This window comes from Rhodnius prolixus, unplaced genomic scaffold (genome assembly GCF_049639745.1).
Source record: "Rhodnius prolixus isolate KJV_2025 unplaced genomic scaffold, Rpr scaffold_8, whole genome shotgun sequence".
Taxonomy (NCBI): Eukaryota; Metazoa; Arthropoda; class Insecta; order Hemiptera; family Reduviidae; genus Rhodnius; species Rhodnius prolixus.
The window spans coordinates 14,973,541-14,996,069 of NW_027411593.1; the positions used below are offsets into that span (position 1 = coordinate 14,973,541).

The 22,529-nt window shown below is 34.2% G+C and overlaps 1 protein-coding gene and 1 non-coding gene across 7 annotated transcripts in view; both read right to left on the minus strand.

Annotated features, from left to right (window-relative positions):
- Positions 1 to 22,529, minus strand: part of SK (small conductance calcium-activated potassium channel) — a 636,287-nt gene that overhangs the window by 178,131 nt on the left and 435,627 nt on the right. The window lies entirely within an intron of this gene.
- Positions 20,218 to 20,412, minus strand: LOC141451589 (U2 spliceosomal RNA). The gene has a single exon (XR_012456903.1). It is a non-coding gene; the product is annotated as a U2 spliceosomal RNA (small nuclear RNA).

The following is a 22,529-nucleotide window of genomic DNA, read 5'->3' on the forward strand; positions in this document are numbered from 1 at the left end:
ACCAGCTCACACCTCAGCAGTTGTGGTCGCAAAATTAATGGAAATAGGGTTCCAACTCGTTTCACATCCCCCCTATTCTCCAGACTTGGCTCCCTCGGACTACTATTTGTTCCCCAATATGAAGAAATGGCTGGCGGGAAAAAGATTTTATTCAAACGAGGAGGTGATTGCAGAAACGAATGGCTATTTTTCAGACTTGGACAAATCCTATTATTCGGAAGGGATCAACAAACTAGAGCAGCGTTGGACGAAGTGTATAAGCCTAGAAGGAGACTATGTTGAAAAATAAAAAAGGTTTACCCCAAAAAATTAAGTAGTTTTTATTTTTGCACGGACTTTTCAAACGACCCTCGTATAAGGTATAATAATGTTTAGAGGTGAGGAAAGATATCCGTAAATAAGATGTTGCGAAGAATTGGTCTTAGTTTTGTAGAACAAAACATGCTGAATTTGGAAAGTATAATATTCTATTCATTCTAGAAATAATAAAGAATTGCGTTTCTGAACAGATGGTTCAGAATAGTTGGTTAAAATGAAGAATTGGCGACAGAAGTGTACATGTCTCTCAAGTACTTGGAAAACACGCTTAGTTTTAGTTATTTTTTAATATTACATAATTTATTGTTATTTATTAACCAGGTTAGACAGAGTTTTGGTGCCGTTTACAGGTTCTGAGGTCAATAGAAAACTCTAATTACAATATAACCGGTAACCAAGCTGCCTGCTACATTGTCTTGCCGTTATTATGGTATATCTAGTTCTATATTCTTCATTTGTATTTCTATTTTATTCTATTCATTAATTTAGTTATTTAAAGTCCTTTTAAATTCTAATTCCTGAAGTTCTTAAATAAAATTCTGCTCGAGCTTAACGCGTGCGTGGCTTTCTAAAATAAATAAATCATAAAGTGACACCAGGTTATCAAGCTTCGTGTGAATTACTTGCTTGTAAATATGGTGGGCCAATTTAGGATCATTTTTAAATTAATTAAATTTAAATTCCTCAAAAAAAAAAGGAGGAAAAGTCTCCTTTTAAAAAAAGACACAGAAAGACTATTCAGGATTAACTAAATATGCAAAAAAAAAAATAATGAAATAAAAATTAGTTCGACTAGAAATGATCTGCTTTTAATGACGTTCGGCTCGGAAAAACTTTATTCTCCCTGTAGAAAGAGAATTAGAATCTGACCTGGCGGTACTGAGCTTTTAAGTATTAAAAGCAATTATGGGTGTGGCTTTATAAAAGGGGGACTTCTAATCAAGAGGCCCTTTTAGAGAGTACAGCTGTACTTTACGAATTTAGGAATTGAGAGAAAGCCCGCATGCTCTCGCTTGCTTCTAAATTATTATTCATAGAGGAAACTCAATAAGAGAAGTAGGAAATTGTGAATATGGGGGCGTTTTAATGAAAAACTTATTCCGTAGTAAGTCGACTATTCTTCCGCCTATATTTAAAAAGCCATTCTTCACAGAAATATGTAGGTACGTTTTTAATATTCCTACATTGTAAATTTCAATTAAGTTGATTAGTAATTTAGAATAGGGGGCCAGTATAGATAGTATTATATTGATAAAATTAAACAATTAAAAAGTGTCTAAAGAAATATTAAAAAAAAATTATTATCTGCGATCTGAGTATACATATATATATTATAAGTAAATCAGGAAGTACTAAGATTAATTGGTACTTGTAGAGCAGAAGGAGAGAAACTTCCCAGTGGCAGCACTCTCTACGAGATATAATGATCTTTAGGTCATCAAACCTCAAGGAAGTCGCGGGGCCACTGGCGATTCAGTCTGCGAGGTGAATTGTTAGGAGGATTGTCAGAGGAGGCGAGAGGCAGTACTAGAGGATTGGAGCAAGTCGAGAGAGTAGTATGGAACTTTTGGTATTTGGTCTTGGCGAGTTGGTGTACGAATGGGATGTAGAGGTCGTTGTGAAGAGTGAGGTTAGTCACCATAGAAAGGAGCGTCAGCTATCTGTCGGAGTAGTTTTGATTGAAATGTTTGTACAGTCCGTATGTTTGTAGGTTTGGCTGAATCCCACAGCTCTAGGCCGTAAGTCCACATAGTTTTGAGGATAGTATTGTATATTAAGCGTTTGAGTTCAATGGGCAATTTAGAGCATCTTCCAAGTAGTCTGTAGAGCAGTTTCGCACTTTCGTCATTGCTTATCTAAAAGAAATAATACATATTAATTTTCATTATCCTCATATTAATGAGAAGTTTCTGTCTACGCATGTCCAATGAGACGTATGTAGAGTAATACTAAGACAGTGCTAATGAATCTTCAGTATATGAGTGAATCAGTACGATGTTTAAAACATTAAATATGAAAAAGCTCATTCACAAGAATACCTAATTCGCTACATACATGCATTCATTAGAGGTACTTTTCTCGATTGATGTATTTACAAAAGTCTTAAAATGACTTTGTTGATAGGGTACGATTTGAGAGCCCACTAGATGGCTTATATTGGGCATGGCGCAGATGTCAGTTGTTTCAGATAACTGTTCTCCTTCTCTGGATGACGACGAAGGCATATTGTTAACCATAAGTATTGTAAATTTAACGGATTCATAACCGTTTGTTTCTTTAAATTGTTTTTTGCGCGTTGAAATTGCTTCCAGCCAAATGGGATCATCTGAAATTCTCTTTGCTATCAACTTATTAGCCATTACTAGTCTAGAATTAATAGTAGCCACACCATTTTAATATCTGCAATTACTCATCTTTTGATACCAGACTTCCGATGAAGGTATTTACTAATTAAATATATAGCATAATATTAACCCTCGAGCAAGACACTGGAGTTGAACGGGTGCGGGTGAATTCAGATCACGAAATCATCCCTAGACAACACATTTTGGTATATTATTTATTTTTATAATTTTTTGAAATCATTAAAATTTAAATGTTTTTTTACCTCAAAAATCAGAACAATCTACGTCCAAACTCCGAACAGTGACTATAATTATAATTATAATTTACCCACAACACAGGGGAAGAAAAAAATCTATGTAAATAAAGATATCAATTTTAAAAATTGGAATAAACTGATCTAATCAAGTCTCCATTCGGTGAGTTACCGTAGAAACCCGTGTTCAATTAACAGTTCCGTTTATGTGACTTCGAATTAGGTAATAAGGGAGTAGTTCTAATAATTTTATGTAAGTAAAATTTATTATTGTTGTTACAGTCTAGACTTAACTTGAATTGCAAAACTAGGTAAAGTTTACTTGCACACTTCGTCTAGATACTTGTTAATTTTAACACTGCTTAACATTCTATTGTTGAACTGCAGCGTAAAATATTTAAATAAGTTTTCTGATACCGGATAATAGTCTAACTATATGAATCTGACAATGATTTTGCTTACTTACGAATATATTGGCAACAGGTCATTAAGTGGTCGATTACCAGGTTGTTTTTTAAATTTTCATTTCATTTAGAACTTATGGTTAAACAAATTCAAAAATTGTAACAATATATGAATTGTAATTTTAATGTTTAGAGCGTAAAGGTACAACAGTTTTTTTCCCGGAGCTTAATTCTGTGCCGTTCCAGCCTTCAGAACAAGCTGTAACAGGGATTAGAAAACCTAAGAGCTGGCAGGAACCGAATTCGGGTTCACTGCGAGTAACTCTAGCGCATTCTCCACTAATCCTAAATCCATCCCTTGTTATTATTATTAATGTTGTAACAAACTTCTAGCTGTTGAAGGGAGCAATACTGCTCTAATCTGGAAACTTTTCATTGAGTAATGTAACATTCTGGAAATGAATAACTGTTTTCTAAGTTTAAAAAAAAGCTATTTTTTTTTTGGTTTCTGCGTATTCCTTAATTTTTTCAAAGTTCCATCCCTAATGTGTAGTAACCATATGGCTCCTGCTATCCCCTTTTTATTTGACACAAAACTTTTGCCAGCCATAAATATTAGCCAGATTTGTGTATAAGAAAATTGCTCTAACAATTTGTCCTAAGATTCTCATTGCTAAAACACCTCAGTAGGAAGGGCGCAATTTCCTAATGAACTTTTGGATTGAACAAGATTGTTTAGTTAAAAAATAATCCGAAACGACAAAGTCAACAGGTTTGAAAATGAATGAAAATTAATAGGCATTTGTTCCCATTGAACACATTTAAGTGCAATAGATTAACGAAATTCAAAATTAAGAAACAACCTCTAAGTTTAGTAAACAGCTAAGTGTTGTTTAGATTGACCAAAACTCGAAATAAGTACATTAAAAATTAACTGAGGCTTCAAAAAAGTATTCTTCGATGCACTCAAAAGCATAGAAAATGCGATAAAACATATCCTAAAGGAATGGAAAATCCAGTAAATCGCTCCCAAAATCAAAAAGAATGACTCATTCCTTTAAAGACGTTCTCAGAGATAGAGAGAGTGAGTAATGGAGGTGGATTGAGCTATTCTCAGATGGGCCATTTCAGTTTGAGGAAATGGCCAAAAATGCGTCTTTTATGAACTATTTTTTTTCTTAGTTTTTCGCTTTTTTTCTCAAAAAGATATAATAAACACGAACAGTTTACTTGAAATTCGTTTGAATAGATTTTAAGGATAAAAATGCATTATCTCCAATCAAGCTGGATGATTTAATATTTCTTGTTAATTAAAGGAACTTAATGTAAAATATACGGAAAGAATTAAACCAGTTACATCAATTTAAAGTAGTTAGTTTACTTTGACAGAAGATAACCTATTTTTGTCTTATCATGTTTGGTTTACATTGGGCTATTTCCCCAATTAATTACATGACCTATTTCCCCAATTAATTACATGACCTATATAAAAAAAGCTTGGGTTAGTTAAAGTCAATTAATAAAGGTGTTTTTCGAGGTTAAATATTGGTAGAATTGATTCTTTTTATTCTAATCAATATCTACATTTATAATTCTGTCTGTATTCTACTATTGGTCACAGAGTGGGTGTTCTATTTCTTGGTAGAATCTATGCTTTCTATCGATAAAGCTTAAATAGAACTAGGGTGAAGGGACCAGTAATTGACCGGGCACCAGTAATTGACATACCAGAAATAAACTGGTATTATAAGGGACATGAGCCGTTTTTAGTGGTGATTCTTTCAATTTCGTTATTGAGAAGCCTTTGGGCAGCAGTTCCAGAAAATTATTAATTATTGGAAGGTTCCTTGGTATCAGTGGAAGGTTATTTGTGTTAAAAGTTCAAAATCAAGGAAAAAACAAGCCGTTGCTAAGGAGGATTGATAAGAAAATAATTTTCCTTTTTTCTTATTTTTCGTTTATTTGTTCATATATTCGTGTGGTTATCAATGTTCTGTTATAATTAGTATTACTTGTAGATTTCATTTATGTAGTTTTTTTTTTAATTATAAGAAGCATTGAGGATTAAAATGGGGCTGTCAATCACTGGTCCTTGAAACGGCAATCTGCCCAGTAATTGACATGTATGTCAATTACTAGTCCTACAGCTTTTTTGTTTGAGACCAGTGATTGACTTCCTGGGAAAATGGTAAGATAGGTTGATAAATTTTATTATAATTAAAAATTCAATCATTGTAAAATAAAATCATTGATAAAAATCGGCAAAATAAATAGTAAAACTTCCAACAAAATATGTTTAAATTAATGAATTAGCAAATGTACGCCTTATTTCAAGAGGGCATGCAGAATGATTATTCTGTAGAGAACAACAATGTATGGACAACAAACTGGAATAATCGTGATCGCCGAACAGCTTCACGAGACCTACGTGATTGATAAAAACGACGCCCACTTATCGGAGTTGGAAAATCTCTCATTCTCCCTCAGTTTTGGGTCCTTGCCACATTCCAAAGAAGAAAGGGAGGAAATGGCTGAACCATAGAATTCCATCAAATAAAACGGCCAGGGGAAAAATGAAGCTCCCTCAAGAGAAGTACCAGGTGCGAAATCAAACATACGTGGAGAGTTGGTGACTTTGTGATGTTACACATTAATAACATAAAAATGTTTGTAAGATCTATTGTATTTACCAATTAACAGACATGTTGACCGAAGACGAATATATAGCATCCCATAGGCTAAATAGGCTAAACTGTATTAAAAAAAAATGAAATCGGTATGAAAACCATTTTTAATTCCCAAATAGGTGAAGGGTGGATCGCCCTATACTACTTTATGGAGAACGTTACCAATTTAATAAAACCGTTGATTTGTGAGGTTTTCAAATGGCTTGTGATTTCAAGTGGCTAATTATCAATTACGTAAGATATATTATGATGTTCATTTCCTATGTATTCCGAAAGAATATTTTGTTTTTTCATTCATTTTTTCTTTTATGGTGTGCCTATTTTAATAACACATATTTTTGTCAATTGGTTACCTAGTTATGTGAATATCAGTGGTTTATTTGTAGGTATGTGTATATTAATACCTATCCTTTCCAAGTTAAAGAGTCAATAACAGATATATATTTTTTAATCTAGTTGTTTCTTCATTGACGTTTCATTTATTTATTACTGTTATAAGTGCGAATGCTTACAACCTGTTGCGGGACGCGATGAACGTGCACACAATGTATATATACATGTGCCCAAGAGGTAACTCAGTAATAATAAACAATAAAATACTGAATAGATGCAGAAAGTAAGAATGAATTACATTCAGATAGTTTGGTTTCGAAGCAAATGACACTGGCAGCACAGATTGTGGAAAATATTAGCGAAGCGCTCCAAAAGAAGGGAAGCTAGGAGAAATTTGGTTCACTAGAAAGCACCAACAACTCGAACCCAAAGACGCGTAGATGCCATCGGTAGCAGCGTTATAGGCGGAATGAATGAAACAAGGATGTGACCACATAGTCTAATCGGAAGTAGAGAGGGTAGTTTGGTAAAGTGAGAACCAAAAAAGTTCCCAAAAAAGGGTTTAAGTAACAAAATATTTAGCGGAAACTTGAAAGGATAAGAGAGCGGAAGAGTTGAGAGAAAGAGATAAAAGCGAGCCGACAGACATTGTGTACGATCTAACAAGCATTTTAGCTAATATCTCCTTGGTACTATTGAAAGTAAGGGCTGTTCTTCAAATTACCTGTCTTGGTTTAGACTTAATTAAAATTGTCCGGTAGGACAGTTGTGTAAGGGTTGATCGTCAAAAACTGCATAAAAAAGGGCAATGTTGAAAAAATATTAGATTATTTAGGTTTGCCTATTTAAAAACTGATTGTAATTAATTATGAATAAGACTAATTTTTGTTATAAATCCAATTGAAAAAGTGATTTAGGTGATTTATTTAGATTTAAAAGTGATTTTGAATGCATACCTTATGTCGTTTCATGAATATATTTGTATGTCAATTACTGGTCCCACCCCATGTCAAACACTGGTTCCACCGAAAATTCGGTATGTCAATTACTGGGTCACTGACATACTTCCAAAAAAAATCATTTTTGGTTGACATAAAGATCGAATTTACTGCTTTTAAAATATTAATAAAATAAAATACATCCTACTGGAGCGGTACAATTTTACAACCTTCACCTGGAGCCAAAATAACGGAAGTTATTCTATCTTAAACTCGAATTTTTTCTTAAGCAGTCAATTACTGGTCCCTTCACCCTAGTTGTTTTTATTTGTTTGCTTGTCTAATTTGGGAATATAGAGAGTGCTTTGAAAACAAAATATAGTTTTTATGTGAAAAAATAAACTTACAACGTGTTTTCTGGTAGTTTCTTAAAATTCCACTAAGAGTGTTGATAAATATAAATGTGGCGACCGGTATCTCTTATAGAAAGCTTTGTAAGATATTTGTTTTTACAAGACCTACAAGTGAAAGGGAATTGCTGAAACTGATTATCATGATTGTGCACAGCCAGCCGGCCAATAGAGCCCTTTGGTAAAGTACGAACTCTCAGCTATTAATGGACCTACAACTCTCAATTCCTGACTCAGTTTCTTGATCCGGGATTCTAAGGATGTCGTTTTGGTACTGGTTTCGATTGCCAGTCTTGGTCTTGGATTTTATTTATTGGAATACAAGTAAAGCATGCTAGCTATCTACTAGTCACGTCATCTCTTCGGTAGTTGGACGTAAAACTTGCCAATAATAATATTACTTCCCTCCGACAGTCATGGACCAGCAAGGTTTGTCTACAATAAAGAATGTATTTTGTTTTTCATTTGTTTTGTAAGAGTTGTTGAATAAAGACGAATTATTATTATTATTATTAATAGGCATTACTTTAGTAAGCAATGATTGAAGAGTTCAGCCGTGATTGAAGAAATCAGCTTGATTGGATTTCGTGAAAATATCGATAAAATTATCCGCATTTAGACATAGTCTTATCTATAATTTAGTTAGTCTTATCTATAAAGTTCCATTTCAAAGTGAAATAACGTTACAACATCTCAACGTTTATTGTAAAGGTGGCAAATAATTTCTGAAGAAATATTTATTACCAGAACTTCAAAAATTGGCAGAAGATGAAGTCTCGAATAATCTATGATTATCTATAAATTATTTTTGGCTTCAGCTCTGACATTGATCTATTTTTGTTTCTATTAAACAAAAATCTTTATAATTTGTTTAAGGTTCATCAGACTTTATTTCCTGCTATTGAATATATGGATAACCGGAAGCAATCTATTCGATTATGAAGACATCCTGAAAAAAGATAAACTTGCTATTGAAGGACTAGTTTACATGATATCAAAATTAAGAGCAAAACAAACAGCTGCTAATGAAAATCACAAAAAAGAAAATAAATTTCTTGTAGCGGATGAATCTTTTGACATTCCGTTTAAAGAGGGAAAACGTAAAAATCTTTTAATCGATCTTGGTGTAAACATGAACTTTAATGAAGAAGGCAATAGTCAGATAGTGGGCCTGGGCCACGCTTCAAAACTTGGCGACATGGATACGGCTCTGCAAGGTAGCAAATTTGGGCATGGTGAAAATAGAAAACCAGCTATACATCATTGTGAATATTTGTCCAAACCTTTGTCAATAAAAGCTGGCAATCCAACCATGATTTTTGATTTCAATATTCCAGTCAAGCCAACATTAAACATACCTAAATAATCGAATTATCTGATGATTTAAAAAATAACTAGCGTCAAAACTGTTCATAATTAAATAATCAATAAAACAGTGCAGCTAATTTATAGTCTTAATTCTTACTTGCTCAGAGTATGGTGATAATGTCATACTTTAATATACTTATAATAACAAAATTTTTGCCATAAATATCCCGTTTTGAAATCTCTTGAGTACGGTAAAGTGGGTTTCTAAAAACAGTCTATACGCGTGTACGTACACACGATTTATGTTTGGGAACGATCTAAGTTGTATTGAAAACTTGATGGAAGCTATACAATTTAGTGATGGAATCCGAAGTAGCACTTAATTTTTTCCCACTTTAAAAGTAACTCTAACGTTTTTCTTTAGAGATGTACAACTTACAAGAATAAGTAACATATCTGCAAACTTGTTTTAAAAATATTTGTGAGGATGTTTCGTTCAAGGGCATTGTCGATGATAGAATTAACTTGTCACCCTTTTAAAGTACGTTTTCAGTATATTTTAGGTACAAACTTGATTTAATCATTTTACACAATGAGTTATAGAAACAGAACCAAAGTTAATATGATTGCCAAAATTGTGAGCTGGGATAACGTTCAATTTCACTGAACGATTCGTCCCATTTTTGAAATTTTTATTCATATCCCTTAAACACAACTCCTTAGGTGTGTAGCGCATTGTGCTCTCCGTCACCTGACTGAAGTGAGATGTAGAAACCTCCTGGGTGAAAAACAAAGGGCTATTTAGTATTTCAGTAAAAGGAGAGTCTCACAAAAGGGCAGTTAATAACATATCTAAATAGTTATCTTAAATGGAAACCAATTATAAATTCTTTGTAAATATGCTTGGAGTTACCGTCACAATTATCTGATTCAAATAAATTGTAATAAATAATGGTACATATATAATAAATTCAGTAATATTTTAGTGACTTTTTAATTATAATTAAAATTCTATTTTTTTACTGATTAAATTTACTACAAATTTATTATATATTTTTGTAGATAAATATGTTATGTATATGCAATAAGTAAATAGGAATATATAAGATAAATGAATGCGTGAAAGGCATAAGGAGAGAAATTACTCAGCGGTAGCACTCTCTACAGAATATGAATGATGGTCTACTTACTGTAAGGAAGTCGTGGGGCCATTGATGGTTCAGTCAGCGAAGAGGATTGTTAGGGATGTCAGAGGAGGCGAGAGACTGTAATAGAGGATTGGAGCAAGTGGAGAGAGTAGTATGGAACTTTTGGTATTTCGTCTTGGCGAGTTGGTGTACGAATGGGATGTTGAGGTCTTTGGGAAGAGTGAGTCAGCTATCTGTCGAAGTAGTTTTGATTGAAAAGTTTCTGCAGTCCGTATGTTTGTAGGTATGGCTGAATACCACAGCTCCAGTCCGTAAGTCCACATAGGTTTGAGGATAGTACTGTATATTTAGTGTTTTCGAGTTAAATGGGCAATTTACAGCGTCGTCCAAGTAGTCTGTAAAGCAGTTTAGCACGTTTTATCATTGCTTGTCTTTTAAGTCTACTGTGTGGGTTCCACGTGAGTCGTTTGTCTATGAAGAGCCCAAGATAACGCACCAGATCTGTTTAAAAGAATTTCTGTTGAAAAAGTCAGGTGGACAAGAGCCCCGCCAGAGAGTAAATGTTTTAGAAACGTGACATTTCCAAAATTCTGTAAATTCTAAATAAATAAATAGGTAAAAGAAAAAGTTAAAAGCAATTTCTGTGTTAATTACGTACATTATTGCAGTCAACAATCCCACAGATGGTCTTTTGGACGCAGTGTAATTGTTTTTATTATTATTAGTAGTAGTTTGTTCAGTACATACGGTAATCTTACTAATGTGAGAAAAATGGTTACAGCAGAGCGAAAATTACATATAATCTCTACCACATTTAATACAGATTCTCAAATTAGAGTTCATCATCTGAAGCATAATCAGAGATTTAACAGACAATAGACCAAAATGGCTAGTTACCATTATCTGGTACCAGTTATCTGAACATCTCAGCGATTTAAACGCATGTATTATTGATCTTATGAGAGTTGTAAGGAGGTTAGTTTGTAAATAGAGAGATAGCACTGGCAAGCCACTAGAATGTTTGCCTACAGATAGTGTTTGTACAATACTAAGTGTTTAACTGTTCGGATACATACACACTTCATTGAGAGCTAATATCAATGTTATTAGATCTATGGCTCTATAAATACCGTGTGAATTGTTATTAACCTTGTTACTTTGGTTAACCAATAAAAACAATGGATATTCTGTCTGAAATCAATTCTGTAAAGTGTAGTTTTCGTCCGTTCTTAACCGAAACTTAGTTGTCATTTCCGCTAGTGGCATTTGAGCGATATTTCAAGTTTGATTTTTGTAAGATATTCAGGTCCTGAGATATGGAGTGAACACTGACCCTTGTTCTGATTTCCTGTGAGCTGACAGAAGAGAGTGCCTTGATAATTAGTATGTATTAATAAATACTTTGCTTTCCATGTGTCTTGATTAACTCTTAGTCAACGTATTCGAAGTCCCTTGCCATTGAGTTTCCAGCTCCTTTAGGCCCCAGCAAAAGAAGGGTAATTCGTTTTACATCCACTTTATTGAAGATCGTTTCCTCCAGATATCGTTGGGCTGGCTTTCTCACAGTCTAGGCTGCATAAAATAAATCCAGATTGGATTCAATAAGTGTCAGGACACTTCTGCTCTTAGCCGAGAAAGTTGAGAACAGTGCTCGAAAGTTTGAAAAGCCAGTTTTCTCGAATTGCCGAGCTAGCAAGAAGTACCAGCTTCCACTCTACTCACATTTATCATTTGTGATTTAAAATTGAAAGAATTAGGTTTATCGATTGCAGAAGAAAGACCTAACTTTGGCTTGGCTGCATTCCACTTTAATCTCAAATAGCTATTTGTTACCCCGTGGCAGTACAGTCAGATGAACATGTAGAGGCGTGGTATGTCCCCCGTCTTCCTGAATTTAGTGGAAATACTAAGTTTAGTTTGGGAAATACCAAAGCTGTCGCTGAAATAATCACCTATTAACTTCTAACCGCCATATTGATGAATTTATTTGAAAAATTGAAACATTTAGTATTTGTAACTGATGTATTCATTCTCGGATTTAATTTTTTTTCATTCGAACATGAACTACGCTCTCTGTGAGAAACGGTTCAATAAATGAAAATTTCATTTGTAATAACTTATGCTACTGTTTAAGCTGAGGGAGATTCTTCCTCATACTTACTATCTTATCCTCAAATCCTACCTACAAGATACGATATTTCAAAGTCAACTGTGGAGCAGCGGACTCTGATATCCGTCTAGCTCGAGCTGGTGCTCCTCAGGGCAGTGTCCTAGGTCCTCTCCTTTACTCCTTATTTACAGCAGACTTACCTCAACATCAAAAAACCATCCTTTCCACCTTTGCTGACGATACTGCAATCTTATCTCCTCATTCCGATCCTCTTATCGCTACACGAGCTCTACAAACACACATCAACCACTTACAGGACTGGCTTATCAAATGGCGAATCAAAACTAACGTTACGAAATCAAAATATATAGTATTTACTCTAAGACGAAAAATCCTACCTCCCATCATCTTGAACCAAACTCTTACACCAACTGTTGACAAAGTACGCTACTTTGGACTGTATCTAGACAAACGGTTGACATGGAATCCCCATACTAGACTGAAAAGACAAGAAACTAACCAACGCTACAAACTTCTCGCCAGACTACTTGACAAACGATCTAAACTCAACCTACAAAACAAAAGACTCTTATACCTCTTGTTACTGCGACCTATTTGGTCATACGGCATTGAACTATAGGGATCGACTAAACGTTCCAATTTTTTACGCATTCAGACTTTACAATCAAAAATTCTACGAAAACTACTAAACGCTCCATTCTATATTTCTAACCTCACCATTCATAATGACCTCAAAATCCCTTTTTATTAACGACCTTACTAAAACTCGTTTCTTAAAATTTCATTCCTTTACAGCAGCTCATCCTAATCATTTAATTGAACACTTATCTTCTTCCACATTACCAGGTAATCCTCCAAGGAGATTGAAGAGAAGATGGCCCCGCAACTTACTCTCCTCATAACAGTACAATAGTTCGCGTTAATGGAGTGTCTGTCCTCCACTGGGTGCCTTCTCCAATCTTCATTAATAATCAAGACATGATATTACACCACATTTGCTTGTTGCAACAACCGTTGAAGTCGCAAATTTCAATAAAAGTTTAAAAAATAAAAATGACTTATGCATATGTTAAGTAGAATTTTATTATCTTGGAACTTAACAAAACGTTTCGTCTAAATTCGGCACTCTTCCAAATTATTTTGGTTTTGGGAGTAACGGGACGATAAACGATGAATCTTTTTAATTAATTACTAAAATAATTACAACTTAAATAAATAATCTACTTTTAAAAAAAGTAAACAAATGTTACGCTGGCTACCAAATGAATAAAAATTACTATTATTCTAGTAAAACGGATTTCAAAACAGGTAGTTTGAACAGTATCTGGCCTAAAATAATATTTCAAAAGATTAAAGAAATGACCTATAATGTAAGAAAAGAAAAAAAAAAGAATGTTTGTTATATATACATTTTAGATAAGAATGTAGCGGCAATGCTGTTACAGCATCCCTCTGTATTTAACACCTGTTTGGATGTTTCTCATTTTCTCAGTGAGCCTATCTCGGCTAGGGAATGCATTCTCAGTGACTCAGTCTATTCTTTACTGTAATACCCACTCGGAGAGGCATGCGGTAACTTACATCAGATTCCATCTCAGATTACTGGGATTTCTCTATCTTTAAGGTTAGATGAGGAGGCATGCACCATCTTCTTACACAATAAAACTTATTTATTTATTTGAAAATTCATCTCATTTTTTCTTTTGCTGCCCCACATTATACAACAATTCCTATTTTACCTTTTCAGAGAGGGAAATCTAATTTTACAGTTTCTATTATTATTTTTTATAATGGCCAGATGGCTACTATCTTGTTCTCCTTTATATAAATAAAGATAAGCTTTCAACATTCTACAATCCTTTATTTTTCTTTACTTTTTTTTCCTTACGTTTTATCATAATATAAATTTAATAAGAAAATAAAAATTTAATTCTAAAGAAATTAGGAGTAACATAAAAAAAAGGGCGAAGTAGACGAACAAAATGGAGAACACAAGAATGATCAAATAATTCTAGAGGAAGCGATCCTTACTTATTCGCTTAATTACTAGATTCTTTAACGCCAAATCGTAAGGAATATATAACTGGTAACTTCCGTGTCATAATAATTAATGAGATAAAGATAGATAAATTTTGGAACTTCCAAAAAAGTTCCAATTTCAAAACGTTTATATCTCGCCTCGTATTCTTCAGATTTTAATGAATTTTTTACCAAATTGTAGAGAAAAGTTAGCTCTAAAAATCGTATAAATTGTAATGTTCTAGTTATAATAGTCAATAAGATATAGAAGGTTAAATTTTGGTGGTTTGCAAATTCGTTCCAATTTCAAAACGTTTATATCTCGCCTCGTATTCTTCAGATTTTAATGAATTCTTTACCAAATTGTAGAGAAAAGTTAGCTCTAAAAATCGTATAAATTGTAATGTTCTAGTTATAATAGTCAATAAGATATAGAAGGTTAAATTTTGGTGGTTTGCAAATTCGTTCAAATTTCAAAGTTTATATCTCGCCTCGTATTCTTCAGATTTTAATGAATTCTTTACCAAATTGTAGAGAAAAGTTAGCTCTAAAAATCGTATAAATTGTAATGTTCTAGTTATAATAGTCAATAAGATATAGAAGGTTAAATTTTGGTGGTTTGCAAATTCGTTCAAATTTCAAACGTTTATATCTCGCCTCGTATTCTTCAGATTTTAATGAATTCTTTACCAAATTGTAGAGAAAAGTTAGCTCTAAAAATCGTATAAATTGTAATGTTCTAGTTATAATAGTCAATAAGATATAGAAGGTTAAATTTTGGTGGTTTGCAAATTCGTTCAAATTTCAAACGTTTATATCTCGCCTCGTATTCTTCAGATTTTAATGAATTCTTTACCAAATTGTAGAGAAAAGTTAGCTCTAAAAATCGTATAAATTGTAATGTTCTAGTTATAATAGTCAATAAGATATAGAAGGTTAAATTTTGGTGGTTTGCAAATTCGTTCAAATTTCAAACGTTTATATCTCGCCTCGTATTCTTCAGATTTTAATGAATTCTTTACCGAATTGTAGAGAAAAGTTAGTGATTGTAGAAAAATTGCAATGTTTTAGTGATAATAGTTAATGAGATATAAAAGGTTAAATTTTGGAGGTTGGCATAAATCATACCCTACACTACTTATATAATTGTCACTTATTAAGAAGGTATTAGGAATCTTTCACTTATTTTAATTGTTCATATATCCTCCAGTTAAGTAACAAATAAAAGTGTTTACAAAACTTTTATGAAATATTTAAAAAAATAAATACATAGATAAGGTAGTAAGTAACTGCTTATCTCAGTGTATTGGCCAGCAAAATCAAATGTAAGTTTTCCTTGTGTTTAACTTTGTTGCGTTTTTCTTTGTTTTTCTTTTCCCTTTTCTTTTTTTCTTTTTGCTCTCTCTTCCTACACGTAGGCAGAAGTGTGAATTAAGAGGCGTCGGGTCAGGGAATTTAATCGATGAAGAAAGCGTCTCTGTGGCTACCATGACAACCGCAGCATTCTGTGTTAATGTTCTTCTAGCGTTGGTTGGTTCACCACTTGATTTCTCATCATTCAGTCGACTAACTCAGTCCCACACTCCCTGAAGCACATTATGTTCTCATCATGGCGAGTGAACTTTCTGGAAGGAAATTCCTGGAGTTTTGATGCGAGAAGAATATCACGTACTAAATGATGAAAAAAAATAAAGTATAACGATGAACCCTTCTGAAAACCCAGTGTCATCCTATTAATTATACAATAAAAATATTGTTAAAATGATAATACAGGTTTTAAAAGTCTGTATAAATTATTGATTCCGAATTATCCCGTACTGAGAAATTGAATGATCCCGCAGTGTCTCTTAAGCTAATCTCTACATTTCATCTCTAAAGGTAGAACCTTTTCTTACATTATATACAAATTAAAAATTCATCATTGAATTATAGAAATATATAATTGTAATTTTTTGACCTATGAATTGGTATTTCGTCTTGGTGAGTTGGTGAACGAATGGGATGTTGAGATCGTTATGAAGAGCAAGTTTAGTCACCGTTTTTTGACCGAAGATGTTCAACTAGTGAGTTTGTAATACAATTTTGCAGCCTCAGACTCTAAATAACATGGCTGCATCATTTCATTCAGAAAGGCTGGTTTATTTACGTGGTAACTTTTGTTCTTCATGGTACATTTACGCAATTTTGGGTCATAGCAATGCCGAGATATTACTCTTCGAGGAATGCTGGAGTTTTACAAGGAAAGTGACTCTTAAGTTGCTAAATATCAAATTTATAGCTTTAGATTGCAAATTAAAGTTTAAATTTGCAAATAAACTAAGAAAGGGTGAAAAACAATACTGCAATTTCATCTTATGAATTGTTACAATTCAGTTTATGATGATTTTTTACTTAGACTCTGAACACAATCTAGTCTTCCTTTCTGAGAATATTAGTTCTTTGAAGGCTCAAGTCCTTCACTGATTATCGCTTCTTTGGGTTCGTTCAGTTGACCAAATGTCGAGTTGAGTTCACAGTCCTTGATAATTCAAATAGAAGTGATGGAGAACTAGAAATCAAACCAAGTTAGAAAGTTCAATGTACATTCTGTGAATTGTCTAATATTGTCGTTGAATTTGACGTTTTTATTGATAAGCTGGGATAACCGTAGGATGCATACTGTGGCCCAGAGAATAAGCTATACCATTCTATCTTTCATTAAAATTAATTAAGAAGCGGTCTCTACTTTTAAGAAAATTATTAATTGAAAAGAGAGCCATTATTATAATAGAGAAGTTCGTGGGAATATTTTAACGTACAACTAAATTCAAATATTTTATTGTTAAGTGCAATATTTTATTGATAAGTCCATTATCAATGTTTTGGCAACATCGCAGAACAGAGCTCCACGGAATGGAGCGAATAGTTCATTGGGTGTAATAGCCCCAGTCACCCAGGAGAATACATTACATTCTACAACGGTGGTTGGTTACATGGAAATTTGTTTGTTTTCCCTTAGTAAAAGTTTTAAAACTGAATTTTATTCGGCAAATATAGGTTATGTATTAATATTGTTTGTATTTTATAAAACAAAGTGTGGAATATTTTCAAATATGTTTGGGAGTTCATGTTCTAATATAGTGGCTTTGTACACGGCAGATATCAAAACCAACCCCAAAAACCATTCTCTCTATCAGCACAGAAGTACTGACCGACTCTCTTCGGATCCCATAAAATCTTTTTTTGGAAATCTTTTCCCTTTAAAAATTACCTATTAACTACAAAACAAATTTCCTTTTCTTCCTCTGAGTTAGTCAGCTACCTTGACTAAGACTTGAAAGATTTCCTTAGAAAACCCAAACAAGACCTAAAAATTAGGCCATCATTACTAATTATCACTCATCACTCCTCGATGAATGGTTTCGAAATGTGGAGTTCATCGGATTCAATCTTAACTACAGGATCTAATCCTTCAACTAATAGCCACATTTGAGTAGACTGCACAGGAAAGCTAAAAAAGAAAAAGGAGTTTTTGAAGAGGTTCACACTATGTACACACACACACACACACAGATAAAACGTACTGTCTGTATCACTACGACCAAGTTACAACTTTGGTTCGCTACACTCAACCGCTGTTACACCAAGTCTAAGGAATATAGTTCATAGATGTTACGTAACTCAAAATTGCCGCCAACAAACAATTAAAATGACATAAATTAATTATTAAACACGGAGACAATTTTTCGTTGAATTCACTATTTTAGCAAACCATAGCAAGGTACACGGATGGCTCCAAGATGGGAGAGGGTGTAGGAGCAGGAGTGTACGGGGTGAAGCCGAAATGTAGCTTTTCGGTTAGCCTAGGAAAGCTAGCTACAGTTTTTCAAGCTGAGCTAGCTGCAATTAGGATCTGCACTACCGAGATTAAAGGGCGAGGAATTATTAATTCCAAGGTCGTAATTTTCTCGGATAGTCAGGCTGCTCTACGGGCAATTAGTTCCTACCAGGTCAACTCAAGGCTGGTTTGGGACTGTCTGGGTGCCCTGAAAGAAATTAGTGACCAAAATAAGGTCTTTCTGGTTTGGGTACCTGGTCATTCAGGATATAAAGGAAACGAAGTGGCAGATTTATTGGCCCGGGAAGGCTCTGCGGGACACTTCGTTGGCCCGGAGCCCTGTTTTGGGGTTTCGAAGTGTGTCAAGACTGCGGCCATTAATTTGTGGGTGCAGAGTAGGTCTCAGGAGTGGTGGCTCGCCACCACTGGACAGAGACAGGCGAAGGAGTTCATCAGAGGCTATTCGCCGAGGCTGACTGCAGAAGTAATCCGTCAAGGCCGGGGGGCTATAAGGATAATTGTAGGCTTATTAACTGGCCACTGCAGACTCAGGAAACACATGCATCGCATGGGCCTGGCAGATGACAGCCTTTGTAGGTTCTGCCAGGAAGAAGAGGAAACTGCATTGCACGTGTTGTGTCAGTGTGAGGGGCTTGTATGGCTAAGGATGTTACTTCTCGGGGAGGAAAAACCAAGGCCTGAGAGCTTCACCCAGGAGTCACTCTCCAGAATTAAGAGTCTAATTAAACGGACGGGTCTGGAGGGTGAGCTCTAAAGTCGGGGAGCCACAATAGATCCAAAGGGGTCGCAGTGGCGTAGGCCTTGAGGCCGCCCTAATTTAATCTTATCTTATCTTAAACCATAGCAACTGAGGTTCAAACTTAAACGGTTAATTGATCTGCTTCAAACTCTACAATTTAGAAAAACATTAAGATAAACTGTAGACGGACTGACTGAAATGAATAATATGTTAGTAATGAAGAAGGAAGATGTAAGCGAGTAGGGAAAAGGTTTTAATCGTGGTTTCGAGTGTTAGGTCTGTTAGAATTTTGTTTTAAATTTCTTCAGCTACAGCCTAGAACTAACGTAAAAGATAACAGGGTAAGAAAAACTTTTAGAGTTTCAATAGAAAGTAATAGATCTACAAGTAGCCAATCAGTACTCTGAGTTTAAAGTAAATCATTAGACAGTTTTCGTGAAAATAATTTTTAAAAAAATCTAACCAATAAAGAGGCACTCTCGATAGTTCTACCTGAATAAAAATACATATACACCAGGCAAGGTGTGAATGGTACAAGTACAATACAGGATACGAAAGCTCCCCGACATAGCCGACGCGCACCGCAACCGTACGAACACAGGAAGAAAGAAATCAGCCAGTGCTGGACACTCTCGGGAATTTTAGTTGTTGGAAAGGTCTAGGATAGGAGATCACGAGGCCAACGTCGTTTTAGACGTCGTGGAGGATTATCAGGATGGGATGATGAGGAAAGGAGTTCAAGCTGTTAAATTGGGATGGCAGGATAAGCTTTTGTGGAAATAGAGGAATCGTGAATGGATTGTTTCAGTGACAAAAGGTTTTTGTGAAGGATGAGGATAGTGACATAATAGGGAGCATTAACAAGACGGCGGAGGACTTTTGATTGGAAGGATTGGGATGTGGGAGATATTGGAAGGTTTAGTTGAGCCCCACAGCTCTGATCCGTAAGTCCAGATGGGTTGAAGTAACGTCTTGTAGAGGGTTAGTTTTTCCGTACCTTTTGTTTAGTTGTAGTCTTTTGAGTCTCGTGTGTAGATTCCACGTGTGTATACTGTCCAAGTAGAAACCCAGGTAGCGTACTACATTCGAGGTAAGAAAACACTGGGGCACGTTTGACGCCTGAGCGTGAAAGTTACGTGAACGCTCTTGCTTTCATTAATTGAAAAACATGAAATTAATTGAAATTAATTGAAAAAAAACAAAACTAAGTAAAATATTGTCTGGACATCCAACTACCAAATTAGATGCCGCGTACTGATTCGGAAGCTTATTCCCGAATATTAATAATACCCTTCCACACCATAAAAAGTAGCTGCACACTGGATTCAAGACATATCCGGAACTGGATATCAGTCCAAACTTATAACCAGTCCCCTTCAAAAAATAAATAAAAACAAAGAAGTGAGCAAGCCTGCCCAGTCATCCCATTATTTTCCAAAAATCAGTTCAGTTTTATGGCCTGCTATAGTAACTATTCCAGAGTTTCAACTGATAAGAACAGATACTAAACTTTGATCTCAGCCAAAAGGCTGAGGAGAATCAAACATAATTCAAAATATTCAATGCTTATTAGTTTCGAAAAAGAAATACTGATACTAAGTTTAATATTGGAACTTTCACCAGTTTTTACGTTATGAAAAAATTTAAAAAATCCACACACCAATTGGTTAAACCCACTTCAGATTCAAGCACCACAAAAATTATTGCTGGTTATAAGTTTAATTTAAATTCTGCACGATCGCCATACCACCACTTTACTTCAGTATCCAGAGGGAGTTAAGAGGAAGTCTGATGGAAAAACATGTTTTTAACGATCCAATATAAATATTGAAGAAATAAACAACACAAGTAGCCATTTTTCTTTCTTCAAACTATTTTTTTGTGATTCATCCCTTCATCCCTTAAAGAAACCAAGGAAGGCTAGAAATGTAATATTTCATACTAAATAATAATGGCGCTCATACCACTTACGAAAGCAATATTAAATTTATTGTGTCAGAGCTAACAAAAAATATGGAAGGGAAAAAAAATTGTATGTGAGGAAGAAGTACAGAAATAAAAAGTTGCGGGTTTTGGCGGTCGAGAAGAGGGGTTATAGAATACTCTAATAGATCAGTCTAATAAGAAGTGTGATAATGTGTACACGTAGACAAGTTGACATCACGTATTGTACTCCATGAAATTAATTTTCTTACCAGAGAATGTATAACACAACTGGGAAAACTAACGGAGATGGGGCTATATCCTGTACGACACATTACCAGCAACTTGTCTTCTGATATTACATGCACACCTCGACAGAAGGGAGAAAACACATGAAACATTTGCTGGCTAAATCTTTCTAAACTATACGCCGAATTTAATTAAATTTCTTAGAAGATACATCTCCCAACACTTGGAATTTGGAAAATGAAAATTTAACCAAAATTTGCAGCAACTGTCTAGCTAGCTGATAGTTAAAAGATAATCTGAAACCGCTTCCAGCAATGGTTAGTTGAGGTGTTCAGATGTTTTCTTTTTTTTGTTAAACTTTTAAGAAGCGCTTACTCTGCTAGATAACCAAACTCTGAACAATCAAATCAAAACCTTTCTTACATTTGTAACAAGGAAATAGAAAGAAGAATATAAAACATTCGTAAGTGCACTTTATTGGATATAAGTCATGATAAATCTTTTTTGAGAAATATTTTCCAAACACTTAGGAATGTGGTTTTCAGGATAAGATACTATAACGTAGTATTATTATTAAGAAGACGTATACTATTAACAGTTTGACGAGACAATTCTAAGGCTGATAACTGCGTTCTATGTCCTTTCGAAGAACTGTAAAAAAAAAAAACTATATAGGGCACAACACACCAAGTGTACCTGCGTACTGCAACCGGTGTTACAAAGCTGCACTCGAAAATAGAATATCTAGATCAGCGTACCACTGGTAGTACGCGAGTTGCTGGTTGGTGGTAAGCGAAAAATTATCAATAATGGCGGACATAAAAAATTAAAAAAAAAAATTAAATCATAAAAATATCATAGAAACGTTGTTTCCTATAATTCATAAACATTATTTTAATTAATACTATTATACAGTAACGTTGTTAATACGTAAGTACAGTAATAAGGTTAGTTTGCCTCAAGATATACGAGAAAATATAATAGCACATTTAACGGGATTAAAATTGTCTTTCATGGAGTATTTTCCAAAACCCGAAAACACAAATAATAATTGGATTTCAAACCTCCTTCTACAAAGAAAATTTAGGAAAAGCTACATTTTTATCGATAAAAGATAAAGAAAATTTAATAGAATCATCATGTGACAGAACTTGAATGATAACTATGTAAAGATCTGCTTAAAGAGACTGATTGTAATGAGTAAGCTCCTATCCAAGCAACATTAAATTTAATTGGTACTTACAGGTATTTGAATGCTTAAAAGAAATAATATGTAAGCAATTTTTAATTGTTTAAAAAACGTTTAAAACTAAGATCTTACACTTTACAAAGTTTATAAAGCGAACTTGAACTCCTTGATACATTGTATCTCTATACAAATAAAGATAATAAAATAACACACTTGGAATAACAAAGTTTGCGAAATACAATCATATTTACGAAGTGGTACAATTAAGCAAGTGGTACGCGAGACAAAAAAGGTTG